This window comes from Haemaphysalis longicornis, unplaced genomic scaffold (assembly GCF_048455015.1).
Source record: "Haemaphysalis longicornis isolate Haplotype H1 unplaced genomic scaffold, Haemaphysalis longicornis Haplotype H1 scaffold_3, whole genome shotgun sequence".
Lineage (NCBI taxonomy): Eukaryota > Metazoa > Arthropoda > Arachnida > Ixodida > Ixodidae > Haemaphysalis > Haemaphysalis longicornis.
Window position 1 is genome coordinate 61,090,786 of NW_027526335.1, and position 15,889 is coordinate 61,106,674.

At 48.0% G+C, this 15,889-nt stretch overlaps 1 non-coding gene across 1 annotated transcript; it reads right to left on the minus strand.

Annotated features, from left to right (window-relative positions):
• Positions 1–359: 359 nt before the first annotated feature.
• Positions 360–431, minus strand: Trnaa-agc (transfer RNA alanine (anticodon AGC)). The gene has a single exon. It is a non-coding gene; the product is annotated as a tRNA-Ala (tRNA).
• Between the last annotated feature and the right edge of the window lie 15,458 nt (positions 432–15,889).

Genomic DNA, 15,889 nt, shown 5'->3' on the forward strand with positions numbered 1-15,889 from the left:
CGGGCTGCCGCTGTGATACGAGTTTACAACGCAGTGGAGATAAACAATGTCTTGCTTGTTCTCACTTCTCAGCCATTGATTTGCTTTCTCAAACGCTGCCGCGGACGCCAGAGTAATGGTCAGGTGATCTGGGTGTCCTCGCAGGAAAGCGAAGCTGCACCGACAACATATGCCAAGAAAGCCTGGTCTTTTATGGCCATCTGTCGCCGGTATCAGCGAAGGAAGGACTAGGAAACCCGAAGAGGTAACTACCATTCCGGCTCAAAATTTTGTACCTGCGTTGAAGTATTGTTTTTCTATTGAAATACCCGAGTTATTGCATCTCGCTTTTAAGTGTGAGAAAAAAAAAACGGCTCCTGTGGAGGTGCCGGGATTTGAACCCGGGGCCTTTCGCATGCTAAGCGAACGCTCTACCGCTGAGCTACACCCCCAGGCCACCGGCGTTACGCCAGAGGTATAACATATTTATTAAGACAATATTATGATTACGGTGTTGCATGATTACTTAAAACAGACTTGAAGCGATCATAATCTCCTGGTGTTTAGGGCCGATTCACATGAGTACCTATGATTTCGATCGCCTTGTTGGTGATAATTGGGAGCTTTGCGAATCCAGTGATATAAAAACACTTGGAAAAGTGTTGACCGAAATACAACTCGGTGGGCATGTGCTGCTCTGTGGGTTTGTAAACAACGCTAGGGGTGCTGTAAAGATGATGTGATAAAGCGGATTCTCACGCTTGATGGGGTACAACTTGAGAGTTTTTATGATAATTTTTTGGGGAATCTCCCTAAACCGTAAATTCTGGGCGTGAGCTCTTTACCGCTGACTCTGTAGATATAGTAACGACAAAGCAACGTGCCTACATTTTGGGGAGGGGAGGGGAGGGAGAGGAGCCAAGGATAACGTATAACTTTCATGCAGAGGTTACGAAGGGCTCCACCACGTTCCTTTTGTTTAGAGTTAACACATAACGCATTTAGTTGTATTTTTAATATTGGCTACAACGCTCCTTACTTTGCACCTTGACGTCACAAAACTTCGGTGGCGCTAGCCCCAGTAGCAATGGAGCGTCACCGCAGCTCCACGTGACCAAACCAACATTATTGCCGGCGTCCCCACTGAAGAGCGCAAAATACGACTGTTGAGCTTTACCCTAAAACAACCCTGTAGTGCCTTAATCATTCGAGCCTCCTATTTACTTGACGGTTGCCGATGTGCATCTCCAAGCCATATCCCATGCCTCCCGCCTTCATGACAGCCAGTCATCACAGCACTCCTGCCTATATCTACGTCTGCTGCGCACAGGATTCCAAATGTTCGTGTACACGAAATAAATCTGAATCTAAATCCCCCACCTTCTGTGCCCTCGTTTTTTCCGGCTGGGAAAAAGCCTGCCATTAAATTTTGGCAGCTCCAAGACAAGACGATGGGGATGTTTTCAATTCGCGCAGCCGTCTCGAATTTCATATTTGGACCGCGGAGCGTAGCAGGATGTGTGTATATTGAGCAGCTAAACAAGCTCGCTCATGCGATACGCCGCATTCCCTTCCTCTAACCACCGACAGATAGACAAACGTAGGCTTAATCGCCGAAAAAAGAGCGTAGGCTTAATCACCGAAAAACTCCTCCTCTCCACAAGTCTGTCTGCGGGTAACCAGCACTTGTGCTTCTTGAGGACTAGACGAATTCTCTCTTAAGACTTGGAACCACACCTCAGATCCTCTCACTTGCTTTCTTGGCGCTGCCCATTGTAATAGGGCTTATTTTCTATGTAAACGTCTCATCATCAGGACCCATGTCACACTAATTCCCCCACCAATCTATGTGTCATACTTTAGCGGCTACTTTACCCATCAACTTCCCCCCGCACACAGCACGATATTGATCTTAGCCGCAGCAGCGAAATTGCCAGTGGTGTAAACCCTTGCACTGGCAAGGGTTTAAAGAGCACTCGGTTCAAGCATTGATGACGCAACAAAAATAATTGTTCAACTCAACTTTAACTTAACCACAGATGCTGAAAGTTCCCCACAATTCTTGGTAACATGATGTTAGTAAAACATTTTTAGTATCTATATATATATAGAGTGGATGTACCTCAAATTAAAACAGGCTCACGCACGTATTGCCGTTCATGGTAGAAAACTTCTATTTATTATAATACCCACCGGAAGCAAAAAGTTTCGAAAATAGTTCTTGGCTCAGAATAACACTATTTGTGATAAAACATCAAGAGAATCAGAATAAGGGCGGTCTCATGAAACATCGCTACATCGACAGTTTGCCTAAATATAAACTTGACATCTCATATTTTTCTGCCTTTCTGCACTTCAAGTCCAAATAAAAACGAGATAAAACCACAGTCCGGTACCTTTTTCGTTTTTAACCGTTATTGCACGTAAATTATCAGCCGCTGGCAGCCGCCTGCATATCATTAGACTGATACATTCGCTGCGATCCGGTAACGTTCGGACAGATTTGGAGAAAAACAAAGAAATATTGACACACCGTATGGTAACGCCAACCAAGAAATATCGTGCTAACGCAGCATCATTCTTGCCTGTAAAATGTTGTCCAATGCCTTATTGAGGGTACGTGGTGTTTTGGTGCTCTTACTTAACAGCCGACCTAGCCTTGCAAGCTGTGCCTACAAGTGCTCGCCCGGTAAGCACTTTTAAAGACGATATTTTTTCTTGAGCTACTTAAACGCAGAAATTTTGGCCTGTCTCTTCAAGAAAATTTATTAATAGCCGATACAAAGACCCGCTGTGCTCAATACTACACGAGTCGCCTAAACCATACACACAACTTGTATCACTCCACTCACTACACCACTCACTACACATACAGTTCAATCCACAGTTCTCCACAGTTCACTAGTACTCACACTATTAGAAGCACAATTACTCTGAAAGACCACTGTAGATCACATCCTCGAAAGTTCACGACAATACGTCAAGATCAATACAACAGTCAATAGGGTAGAATAGACACTTCTATTTGTTTGTTTAGCACACGGATAAACCGTGTGGACCACCGCTGAAGGAACTGCTTTTCCCCCCGCGCGGCGAGCTCAGCCTTCAGGTGATCGAATAGACGCGAGCGCATTTTCCGAAGCATTGGAAACGTGTACTTTAGCGGCCGCGCTATGAGAGCCGCAAAGCCGCGCCTTTTCCAGATGATCTGGGCACCAACGCACAGTAAAAACAGAACAAATGCGTCGCGCGACTTTGTGCGTGCGTCGAGTTTGTGTCCAAGCATCCGAGCTAACAATTTCCAGTAGGTCTTTGCAACCTGGCAATCGAACATCGCATGCTGCAGCGTTTCACGCAGCCCTCACTGAGGCCACCTGTTGGAGGGTGCCACACCCCATGTTGCAATGCGGTCTGCCGTGGGCAGAACCCCCCAGCCGCGTTGCCAGCTGAAATCTCTGACGTCGGCCAGTAAAAATGAGGCTGTCAGCTGCTTCCACCTTACCGCCCTGCTCTTTCGGAGCTGGTCCTGAGTTAGCTGCGTCACTGCGAGGGTTTCGCAAATTTTACTCGACGGTGTGTTGAAGACGTCAATGTCAGGGAGTTGCGTGCTCAAATTTCTGAACGACTTTATGACGTGCTTATAAAACGGGGGTGGCTGCTCGGCTGAGGGTCCTACCCGCACACCATCGAAAAACAATGCTCGGTCAGTGCCAAGGAAGAACTCACAGAGCTTTCGCCCCGGGTATTCCTCATCACTAGCTAGGTTGAGCAAGTTCCTTATTGCGAGGAGACTACTCATTGTTTCTAAACAGGGGATACTGAAACCGCCCATGCTGCTTGGAAGTCGCAAGCAAGTGCGGGCCACTTTTTCAGTCTTCCCACCCCAGAAAAAGGAGCCGAGCATAGTTCCCAGTTTCCTGAGTACATGCCGTGGTGGCCGCGCCACCCTCGCTACGTAGTAGTAGGCTGCTTCAGGAACCCCGACATTGAATCTGGGCAGTTTTTGAACAAGTGACCGTGCAACACACTTGCGGACGATCTCGTGAAATTTTTCGTTCCCGCAAATATCTTCTCACATGACACAGAAGTGGTTCATGCTTCGTAGCACCTTCACCCACTACTGACTGCGACGAGGGAGTGGCTGGCGCGAAGCCTGCGGAGTCTCTCTCATGGCCGCTTTGTAAACAGTGTAAATATATTGTTCGCATTTCTGGTGGTTCATTGTTGTCGTTGCGAGCTTTAATAGTGCATGTCCTGCGTCCTGCTGCCCGTAAATATATTTGGTCAGGCGGTGCATAAGGCTACGTAGGTTTAAAACACGAAGGAAGGAAGCGTGGAGGCGATCATGACGAGACACGCCCAAACCTTCTTGAGTCGCCAAAATCGTCCCTGTGGTTTGGTTGGGTAGTTTTTAGGGCTATCCAGCCCGACTCATCGGGTCTGACTATGTGGGAAGATGTTTCTCTGTTAAGTCCATCATTTGTTGCCATCTCTTGCCTGCTTGTGCCTGTCACCCCATATGCCGCTTGCGATATTCCTTTTTAGGATGGGTACAAGCCAATCACTTCCGTTGGGATGCACAGCGTTAAGAAGCGAGTTAAAACACCACGACCCTCCTCTAAACCAACCTTAAAGATAACAAATCAGCCATACATAAGAAATTATGCGCAGAATTGAACTAAGGGAGCATTTAACTATAAAAGAAAATCATGGGTCTCGGGGGAAAATTCGACACCCGTTGGTGTTCTCCCTCCAGAACCTACTTTCGCTTCAAAACCCACGAGTCTACCCATAATCTTCTATAAGGCCGCACAGCGGAGTTCTGTTAGCAGTTTCATAAATGCGCACGGGTGTTTTCAGCGAACCACACCAATAAGTGGCACGAGGTGCACACAGACAGTGCCTGGCTTGTACGTATACAGGCGAACGGAATCTCTCATGCCGCTTCATGATGCGTTGCAACACCGATGTTTACCGCCTCTCGCACAAAATTAAATCACTCGTATTCATAATACGTAGGCCCCATTTTATGGTTAGACAAATTCCTAGGTTCGTTGAAACAACGTTCGACACTCAGCAGCAATTAATATCATCATTATGCTATTCGATGGCGGAGACTATAAATGTTTCGTTTGCTTTGAATGACTTCGGGCAGTACTCGCTGGCATAAGGAATTGGAGCTTTCAAAACACTTTACTTGGCACTAATGCGACAAACCCAAATCAGCTCGGTCATGCTGCTCCTCGCAACTTTAAAAGCGACGTTTCATGGCGTGGCCGTGGTGCGCATGTATATTACGCGCCTGCTTCTTACGAGTCATCGTGGCGCTGGCCAGGCAGGGGGACCGCGGTGACCCGGTGACGGGGAGCGGGGGGACCCTAGCCGGGCTGGCTACACCTGCGGTGACGACTCCAGCAGAGTCATGAAGACCTAGCAATAAGACTTTATTCGCAGGCCCCAAAGAAGTTTTCCCAATCCAATCCAATACAGCTCGACGCGGAACATTCCCGCCGGTTGTCGAGCAACTGAAGTGCGTTAAGTTTCTCGCCGGTAAATAATGACTGCCTCGAGCTAAGTGCCGACTTCTGGGGTTACGTGGGTTTCCTTTTCGTCACCTGACACTCTCCCCTTGCCATTTTTCCTTTCTTCTTACGAACGCATGGAGCGATACCGGCAGGTCGGCAAACAATGTTGACTTCGGTTTAAAGTTGGCCTTGCCTCAAAGCATTGTTCGCGCGCCGTTGGTCAGCGTTTTCGCGATTTTGTGCGATCTCGTACACTGGGTCATTATGCAGTGCAACTAAATGTCCCCACATAGTCGAAAATGTGACGAAAATTATTTGTATTGTTAGGACATTGGCCAATAACTAGCGTTAGCGAAAATAATTCCTTTCGGTCACGATTGACAAGATACGCAGGAAGCGCCACACTATACTCCGTTTCATACATCAAGTGCAACGCTGTGAAGGCTATACAAGTATCCGCAAAGAAAGAAGGTGTATCGCTCCCCGCTGAAAGTCACGGCAATTGAAGAGGCTACAGTGATGGCGTTTGAAAAGAAAAACAACATAAATCACCTAAATAAATTGTTGAGAGAACTTTATGAACTTGAAGGCCGATGTCCAGGCCAATATATGGATGACATTCGGAATGTCAAGGCGCAGCTACAGGCGTTTGATGTTGAGAAATACCGGGGAGCACTAGTGCGAGCGAGATCACAGCGCTTTGTTGAAGTGCAACCATGTCGCCGGTCACTAGGTGATGAGCGCCGTCATGCTCTGTCTAAACAAATACTGGAAATTGAGTATAAAGAGAAAATTACTGATGACACTACTGTGATAATGATGGCCTTCGTCGATTACTATAGAACTGTATTCCAAACTCCCAAAAGAGCAATGAGCGAGGACTCCATTGACAAATTCATTAGTTTGCTGCCCAAATTAAACCAGGACGAGTGTGAATCCATTGACCAGGAGATTGGCATTCAAGAATTGGTGTCTAGCATTGAATCATTGTCGAAAGGCAAAACCCCGGGACCTGATGGTCTCACTGCAGAATTTTACCACACATTCTGTTCTCTGCTGGCTCCATTTTTACTTCAGGTTTACCGCGAGGCTTACAAGACTGGATTTCTTCCACCTACGCTGTACGAAGGCCACACTGTTCTAATCCCCAAAAGTAATGATCCTGACAAACTGCGTAAAGTAGAAGGATATCGTCCCATTTCCTTATGTAATGTAGATTATAAAGTCTTCGCTAAGATTTTGGCCAACCGTCTTCAAAATGTAATTGAGCTACTAGTTGGTGACCATCAGACATGTGGCATCCGTGGGCGATCTATTCAAACTAACATACACATAGCAAGGTCTATATTGGAGTGTGTTTCGGGTACGTCAGCCCAGGTAGCCTTAGTACAACTAGATTTGGCAAAGGCATTCGATCGCGTCAGTCACCAATTTCTGTTTCGTGCTCTACAGCATGTGAACGCAATCTTGGCTTACCGAAGGTATTCAAATATGTTATGCTAATGGCTCGACAAGAGTGATAGTCAACAATCGGCTAACCCAACCAATCCACCTTCTTTCATCGGTTCGTCAAGGGTGCCCATTATCACCACTCCTGTTTTGCTTATATCTGGAACCATTATGCATGCGCATAATAGAGGACATTAATGTTAGAGGGTTCACGCTATCGTCCTTCGAAGTGAAAATTTTAGCATATGCCGATGATGTCGCTTTATTTTGTACTGACAAGGCCAGCGTGGAGAACGCTCTTGCCATTACACAAGAATTTTGCGAGGTTTCAGGTGCGGCCCTGAATTTCGAGAAAAGCTGCGGATTTTGGTTAGGAGAATGGGGAACCACTCCCGATTGTTTCGCCGGAATCAATTGGAATAGAGACCTAACTTATTTAGGAGTACCCCTCTCGCAGTTTCGCAATACTGACTCGCATTGGTCGGAGCAGGCGGTGAAGCTACAGCGCCAAGTGAATGACTGGCGGGGACGGCAGCTGTCCATCTTTTCTCGTGCTCGGGCGTGTAACACGTTCCTTGTGACCCGACTTCTTTATGTCCTACAGGTGTTACATTGCTCACGACTGAGGATACAGGCTTTTCACCGGATTTTTGCAACCTTCATTTGGTGTTCGCGTAGTGAGCCAATGCGTCGAGATAACCTTTTTCTTCCGGTTGTGCGAGGGGGACTTGGGCTTGTTCATCTGTTTCTTTGGCAGCTTCTTTCTCGTTTATTCTACTTTCGAGATGTTCAACATCCTTTTTTGAAAGCTGTACTGCAAATACGTCTTGCACATTTTCTCCCTGATATTGTGGTGTCTTCGCTGTCTGTGGACGCAGCCCGAAGCCCGCGAGGTTTCCTCAAAGAAGTGGTTGACACAATTCGCTTCTTACAGGCTCGGTTTAGCCTTGAGTACATATTTACTGCTACGCGCGATTCTATTTCTGATGCCCTGGTTTCTGGGCTTTTTCCCACACCTTTATATCGTGTTCTGTACCTACAGTGTCCGTACCAGGATGTCCTCAATAGAGTGTGTAAAATGTGTGTTCCGCCAGGTGTTAAAACATTTTTCTTTAAATTACACACTGGCACGCTCCCTGTTAAAGCTTGGATGAAAGATCGGGGTCTGTTTATAGCTTGGTCGACAGACTGTCGGCTCTGTACTCGACCAGAGACAATTGATCACTGCTTTGTAGACTGCAGAGATGCTGTCTTTTTCTGGGACATTCTACAGCGAACGCTCAAAAAAGACATGGATATTACGCCTTACTCTATCCGATTTTTGCCATTCGACTATCCTGGATAGCCACCTTATGACATGTTCGTGTTGATTGGTTTGTACAGTCTGTGGCGATGCCGCTTATGTGATAGACATGCTGAGCCACCAAGATCAACGAAGTCTTATTTCAGAGAAACTGTGGCATTTGTACATAGTGTGTATAGTTCGCTTGACCAACCACCTGACTGGTTCCCTCTTTTGAACGCTTGTGTGTGTTTGCCTGAATTTTGATGTATATTTGCTTGTCATAACTTCAGGGTATTCTTTTGTTTGCTTGTATTCCTCGTACTGCAACGTCTGAGCGTATTTTCCCATGTAATAAAGAAAAAAAAAAGTTTTGTAGCCGTGTGGTCTAACGCGTCGCTCTGGAGAAAAGACGCTGAATTTTTAAGTACATGGGTTCGAAACCGCGTTCCAACGTTTCTTTTTATTTTTTATCACGTCTTCAGCGAGTTCAATTCTAAATCTTATTTCATTCCCAGTAACTTAAACACTACGCTCATGCGGAAATGAACTGCACGTATGGGTTCATTGGATGCATACCGTGCTCATCTGTGCGGGCCGAAACAAGCTCGCACCGATGTTTGACCAGCAATGGCGAATTTGTCGCGATTCTGCAGCATTTTCAGTTTACCTCGTTTATTCCAGCTAGAATTTTGTGTAAGAAAAACACGTTAATTCATTGATTAGTTAGCACAGCTGGTCCAACCAGGGTGAATTACCAACAGGTGCTTGCTTTCAATTTTCGTTTTCGCCGTTGCCCTGATGATCCACTTGTTTTTGTGCCTCTCTTAAAGGAGCCATGAATAGAAAACACAAGTTTGGTTCATTCAAAAGATTGTCTCGTTAGAATCATACTGACACCACTTTTAACGTAAACTTCGCTCAAATAAGCTACATAATTAGGAAAAACGGGAATGGTCATGCGACCCACAAGCTCATTTCCCGCAACAGAACCTATGATGTCACATGAGCTAAGCTCTGCGATTGGCGGAGGCTGGCAGAAGCAGACGCAAATTAGGTAGAGCTTACAAACTAGACGAACGAGCGATTTGCGCTTAAATTTAGGGCCCATTCTTTACAAAGCAATAAGAATGATGGGACAAACAGGGGAAGTTACGAAAGCACATGTAAACATAGAAGTACTGATGCGTTCTGCTGTTCGTACTGCGCACAGCATGCTTGGTTTAGCTGCACAGCACTACGGGGCTTGGGGTTGTCTCAGACGACACTGGCCGATTGACGCAAGCAACGGTGTCTTGCGTGACCCCATTTGTCGAGCGAGCACTGTTTCAGGGAACGAATGTTTTCTCCCAGAACAAAAACAAGCCAATTTTAAATGCGGGCAAAAACAAACCAAACGCTTGCCACGGTATGGTGGCGCCATCTAGGTTCGGGTAACGTAAAGAAACGCGGGAACAAACCAACACCGCTGTACAGGGTGGAGACAACCTTTGAACGGTCCCGTGCCGCCGCAATTGGGCCAACGGGCTCAACGCGTTATTCTTTTCGTTTCCCACGAGACCTAGCAACGCGAAACAGACAACATGATTCAAGCGTATTCAGTAAACCGCGTTGCGGCGATAATTTTAGCGCGTTTTTGACACAATTACTTGCTTCGGCGGCGAGCGAGCAACCCAAAATGGCGGCGCCAGCGTATACGTGTCCCTACCCTGTACGGCGGATGCGTGAATGAAGGGATTCTAGGCTGCAGAGCGGTCGTTTCCTGTGATGTCATTGCAGACCCAGAAGACAAACGATTTAGCGGGAAAATCAAAATTTTAACTTAAATTGCTTAATTTCTCAGTGAATAAAGCATCGTTTGTATCCGGACAAGCGCTGGGGGCACTATAAAACACGAAATCTTTCGAATAAAACCAACTTGCATTTTCTCTTCATGGCTCCTTTAAAACATTCAGCATGTTATTGATTATACCGGGACGCCAGCAGAGCAACGAGTCCAGTTTTTGCCGAAACAATTTGGAACTGACTTTGGCCCTGCACTGTGGAGTAGCCCGAAGCACTTGGTGCGAATAACGTATCATTAGGTATTCATGGGAAAGGCCAGAAAACAGATTTCTGTACCTTAGAATACTGATTTCTGGAACAGAAACGCATAATACATATTTTAAATTTGTTATTGTCCCCTTTCCAGTCAGAATACATATATGCAACAATTTTGAGTATTCTTGTACGTGATTTATTTATTTCTTAACTACAATGTTTCACCCCGAAACGAGAGTTATATTTTCTTTTGTGATTGAAAAGAGAACTCTTTAATTAAGCTAGGCTCTTATTCGCAAGAGAATCATGGATAGGTCAATTGTTTTTATATACGGAACCTCGATATGGCCTGTTTTTCTGTGTGAAGGACATGTCTATGGCATAGGTTAATGCTGTGACAAAAGCAGTACTAGCTCATGAGTTGGAGATTTCTTGCCATACATAAATGCATATAGGGGCAATACGGATTGTGTGTCATACACAAATATTGCAAGAGGAGGCTGACTTTCGTGGTTTAAAAAAGAAACTTTATTTATAGGAAAGCACCTCTGGTCGATTTCCTGGTAGGTTCCGACTTCTTCCTTTCGTTCCTTTCTTCCTTCGTTCGTTCTTTCCTTCCTTTCGTTCCACCCAGTTTTTGCAGAAGTTATATGACTGTTCCGGCTGTATACACTTCACGACCGAACAAGACAGCACTACAACGTAGTGTCTTTCATAGCACGGGTCACTTGATGACGTTAAACCCCACAAACAAAACCACACGACGAGGAAACAGTTTGCTTTGTCGCCTTAACAAAGCCTTCTCGGGAAATCGGCTCAGCATGAAGCAGCGCGAGCAGGCTGGATAGAAAGGTGTCCTCGCTCCAGCTCTGCCAGTTGACTCTCGTGAAGAAAGCCGCCACTGACAGGTCACACATTCCTGAGAAGTTCATCAACGATTCGCCCCTGTCCTGTCTTCGGAATTCCTTGATCGCCCGCAGGTACCTGCGGCGCCAGACAATGATGCCAAGACTTCGTATTCTCTTATTATACGTGAGGCCCATGTCCTTCATTAACCTCCACAAGGTGGTTTTCGTGAAGTTCGGCAAGTCGTCATCTTCGTTGAGAGCCTTTCGCACACTGTCCGGTGTCGGGATCTCCCTCTTGGCGTACATGCTCTGCACTTTCACACGGGTGGCATGGACTGTGAAGCTGTCATGCTTGACGGTTCGCGTGCTTGATATCGTCACGTCACGAGGTCTTCTCTTTGGAGACACCGAATTCCCACGCAGACACTCCGCCTTCAATTTCGCCACGGTACGGGGAGATACTCCGGGGTTCTCGCTCACAACACTCAGTACTTCCTGCACACATTTCGCCGGGAAACGCATCCTGGTACGGGCGTACACATTTGCAATTACTCGCTTGGCGTTCTTTGTCAACTTTGATGTGCAAACCCTCGAAAAAATGCGTACAGGAAGCGTGGTCGAAGCCCAAGAGCTGAACGCCATTTTTGCAACGCTGCCTCAAAGAGTAAACAAAAAACGGCGTTCAAGGTCGCGCGGAGAGCGAAAACCTGATAGGAAAGCGACAAACATAAAATACAAACTCGCATATTTCGATCGTTTGTCCGGCAACACGGGCGTTTTTTGTCAAGCTGATGGTAAAATTTATGGTTTGAGGTTGCCGGCGAAGCATTTATTGTTTCTGGCTCACCGCAAGCAACCCACTACTTTTGGTCGCGGAAGCACGGAGCGCAAACAAGAGCGCTAGCTTTGACAGCGTTGCACTTGATGTATGAAACGGAGTATAAGAGCGGGCTAATATTGTCGAGTGAGTGAGTGAGTGAGTGAGTGAGTGAGTGAGTGAGTGAGTGAGTGAGTGAGTGAGTGAGTGAGTGAGTGAGTGAGTGAGTGAGTGAGTGAGTGAGTGAGTGAGTGAGTGAGTGAGTGAGTCATTGAACGAGATAATGTTACCATATTGACTCCTCCTAGAGCACGCTCGTGCCTCTTAGTGCACGAAACTTCCGACTATAGCAAGATGCGCCTTTCCCGCGCCTGCCGCAGGGTTTCCTGTGTCTGGTGCAGCTGCTGGTCAGCTAGGTTGTCGGTTTCCTGCTCACCTACGTGTCCCACTTCGGGCTGATGGCCATTATGCGGATCTATGGTGCGACAATCGTTTACATGTGAGAACATATTCTTAGCGTCTTCTGGTGGCTCTCAAGGGAATTACCGAGGAGATTTTGTGGCACTGCAACGGGCTTAGCATGAAATTACAACGCACACCTTGACGAATACGCATTAATGCATACGATTTCCTATTTTCGCTAGTATGGCGGGGGAACGAGGACATGAAATGCGGCGCAGGGAAGGAATTGGGTAAAGGGAGCCTTGTAGTGTGTCAGAAGGATCGACATTTGGGCGAGTTGGTATCGGTTGAACATCTTCGAATAACAGCGTAAAAACACAGACACTAGCGGTAGAACATGACAGAAACACGCTGCACTCACAACTAATTTTATTGAAACCGCATCACCACATAAATACTACAAACCAAACCCACGTGTCCACACATCATGACGCACAGCAGATCGTACATATCTCAAACTGACCGATCCAAAAACAAAATTTTTCTCATGCAATGCTATGGACTGTTTACTAATGCACAAATCACTTTTTTTTTTTCTAATGTGGAATGTCTCGATGATTTCCCTAGTTAGCTGATTGCCATAAGGAAATGAAAAAGAGGTGTGTCGAAAAACAAAAACTGTAGTGTGTCGATGCGTTCACAGTGCGCAGTCCCAAACGTGTGGAGCACTCTATCAGAGTGTGATGTATGCATCTGTCCAGTGAAGATTTCATCCGTGCGTACGCATGTCGTGAGATATCCGCACCACATATTCATACCGCTCGATATACCATACTGCTAGCGTCTGAAAGCATTAAACGCTGTTTGGAGTTACGTTCATGCGCAAGTTTTTTTATATTTCCTGTCTTACTAACAGTCACGGACAAATGAAATGGGAACAGAAAAATACGAACCAATACACGTAAAAATAACAAATACTGTTCGTGGAGTTCAAATAATGGAGCACTATTGGTATATTCGGAAAGTCACATTTGCCAACTTTGGCACTGTAACTAAGCCACGCGTCAACTTGATCTGCATGAAAATAAGTCGCGCCATTTGTGTGTTCTGGTTCATATTTTCGTGTTCCCATTTCATTTTCCTATGGCTGTACAGTACGTGCCACCAAATCGACTTGAACATGACTGATAGCCCCGTGAAATGCGTTCTTGATAAGTTCAAAACCTTTAAAATAGCTCCGCCGCAGGCGACGCTGCCCCTGTCGACGAATCGCGCACACGGCCATGAAATGGACGTGACATTGCGGCCGGCCGGATGCTTCCTCCACTGGACAACCAGGAGAACCGTGCTCTCGTCCGCCGCCCAAGCGGCCGTAGCCGTGATGCAGGGGCTTTAGGTCGAGCTTCACGTGGCGCGTTTGTCCTAGGGCTGCTGCGAGGGCGAAACGTTGCGAGCAGGTTTGCTCCGCCCTCGCTCATCGGCTGGAACGTCCCTTCAGCCTAGCCGTAATGGCCGCACTCTTATGAGCGTTGCGCGCAGGTTTGCTCCGCCCTCGCCCTTCGGCTGGAACGTCACTTCAACCTAGCCGTAATGGCCGCACTCTTCTGAGGGTTGCGCGCCGGTATGCTCCGCCCTCGCTCGTCGGCTGGAACGTCACTTCAGCCTAGCCGTAATGGCCGCAGTCTTCTGACCATTGCGCGCAGGTTTGCACCGCCCTCGCTCATCGGCTGGAACATCACTTCAGCCTAGCCGTAATGGCCGCAGTCTTCTGACCATTGCGCGCAGGTTTTCTCCGCCCTCGCTCTTCGGCTGGAACGTCACTTCAGCCTAGCCGTCATTGCCGCACTCTTCTGAGTGTTGTGCGCAGGTTTGCTCCACCCTCGCTCGTCGGCTGGAGCGTCACTCCAGCCTAGCCGTAATGGCCGCACTCTTCTGAGCGTTGCGCGCAGGTTTGCTCCGCCCTCGCTCGTCGGCTGGAACGTCACTCCAGCCTAGCCGTAATGGCCGCACTCTTCTGAGCGTTGCGCGCAGGTTTGCTCCGCCCTCGCTCGTCGGCTGAAATGTCACTTCAGCCTAGCCGTAATGGCCGCACTCTTCTGAGCGTTGCGCGCAGGTTTGCTCCGCCCTCGCCCTTCGGCTGGAACGTCACTTCAACCTAGCCGTAATGGCCGCACTCTTCTGAGGGTTGCGCGCAGGTATGCTCCGCCCTCGCTCGTCGGCTGGAACGTCACTTCAGCCTAGCCGTAATGGCCGCAGTCTTCTGACCATTGCGCGCTGGTTTGCACCGCCCTCGCTCATCGGCTGGAACATCACTTCAGCCTAGCCGTAATGGCCGCAGTCTTCTGACCACTGCGCGCAGGTTTTCTCCGCCCTCGCTCTTCGGCTGGAACGTCACTTCAGCCTAGCCGTCATTGCCGCACTCTTCTGAGTGTTGTGCGCAGGTTTGCTCTACCCTCGCTCATCGGCTGGAGCATCACTCCAGCCTAGCTGTAATGGCCGCACTCTTCTGAGCGTTGCGCGCAGGTTTGCTCCGCCCTCGCTCGTCGGCTGAAACGTCACTCCACCCTAACCGTAATGGCCGCACTCTTCTGAGCATTGCGCGCAGGTTTGCTCCGCCCTCGCTCGTCGGCTGAAACGTCACTCCACCCTAACCGTAATGGCCGCACTCTTCTGAGCATTGCGCGCAGGTTTGCTCCGCCCTCGCTCGTCGGCTGAAACGTCACTCCACCCTAGCCGTAATGGCCGCACTCTTCTGAGCATTGCGTGCAGGTTTGCTCCGCCCTCGCTCGTCGGCTGAAACGTCACTCCAGCCTAGCCGTAATGGCCGCACTCTTCTGAGCATTGCGCGCAGGTTTGCTCCGCCCTCGCTCGTCGGCTGAAACGTCACTCCAGCCTAGCCGTAATGGCCGCACTCTTCTGACCGTTGCGCGCAGGTTTGCTCCGCCCTCGCTCTTCGGCTGGAACGCCACTTCAGCCTAGCCGTAATGACCGCACTTTTCTGAGCGTTGCGCGCAGGTTTCCTCCACCCTCGCTCTTCGGCTGGAACTTCACTTCAGCCTAGCCGTAATGGCCGCACTCTTCTGAATTTCGGTCTCAAAATCTCCAATTTTCGATGGTCGCTTGCGCCATGGTTACGCATATTTCAGCTGTTATATTTTGTATCTTGCAGTCTTTTTAGGCAGACTGTACGGAAATAGCGTTTTAAAGAAATAGAACTTTTCAGTGTGGTTGGCCTTTAAATAAACATTCCAAATAGTTGTAGACACTGCGTAACCACTTTGAATTGAAATTTTCAGAATGGGTCGGCACGAGATGAAATTGACGCGCCCACGCGCGTTATATGCGCTGCGTGCGTGACTGCAGATACCGCATGAGTGCCCGTTCGTGTGTGTGCGTGCGTGCGTCCGTGCGTGCGTGCGTGCGCGTGCGCGTGCGCGTGCGTGCGTGCGTGCATCAATCAATTACAACCTGCAGTCAATTACAACCTGCAGTCAATTACATCAATCAATTACAACCTGCAGTCAATATCAATTACAACCTGCAGTTA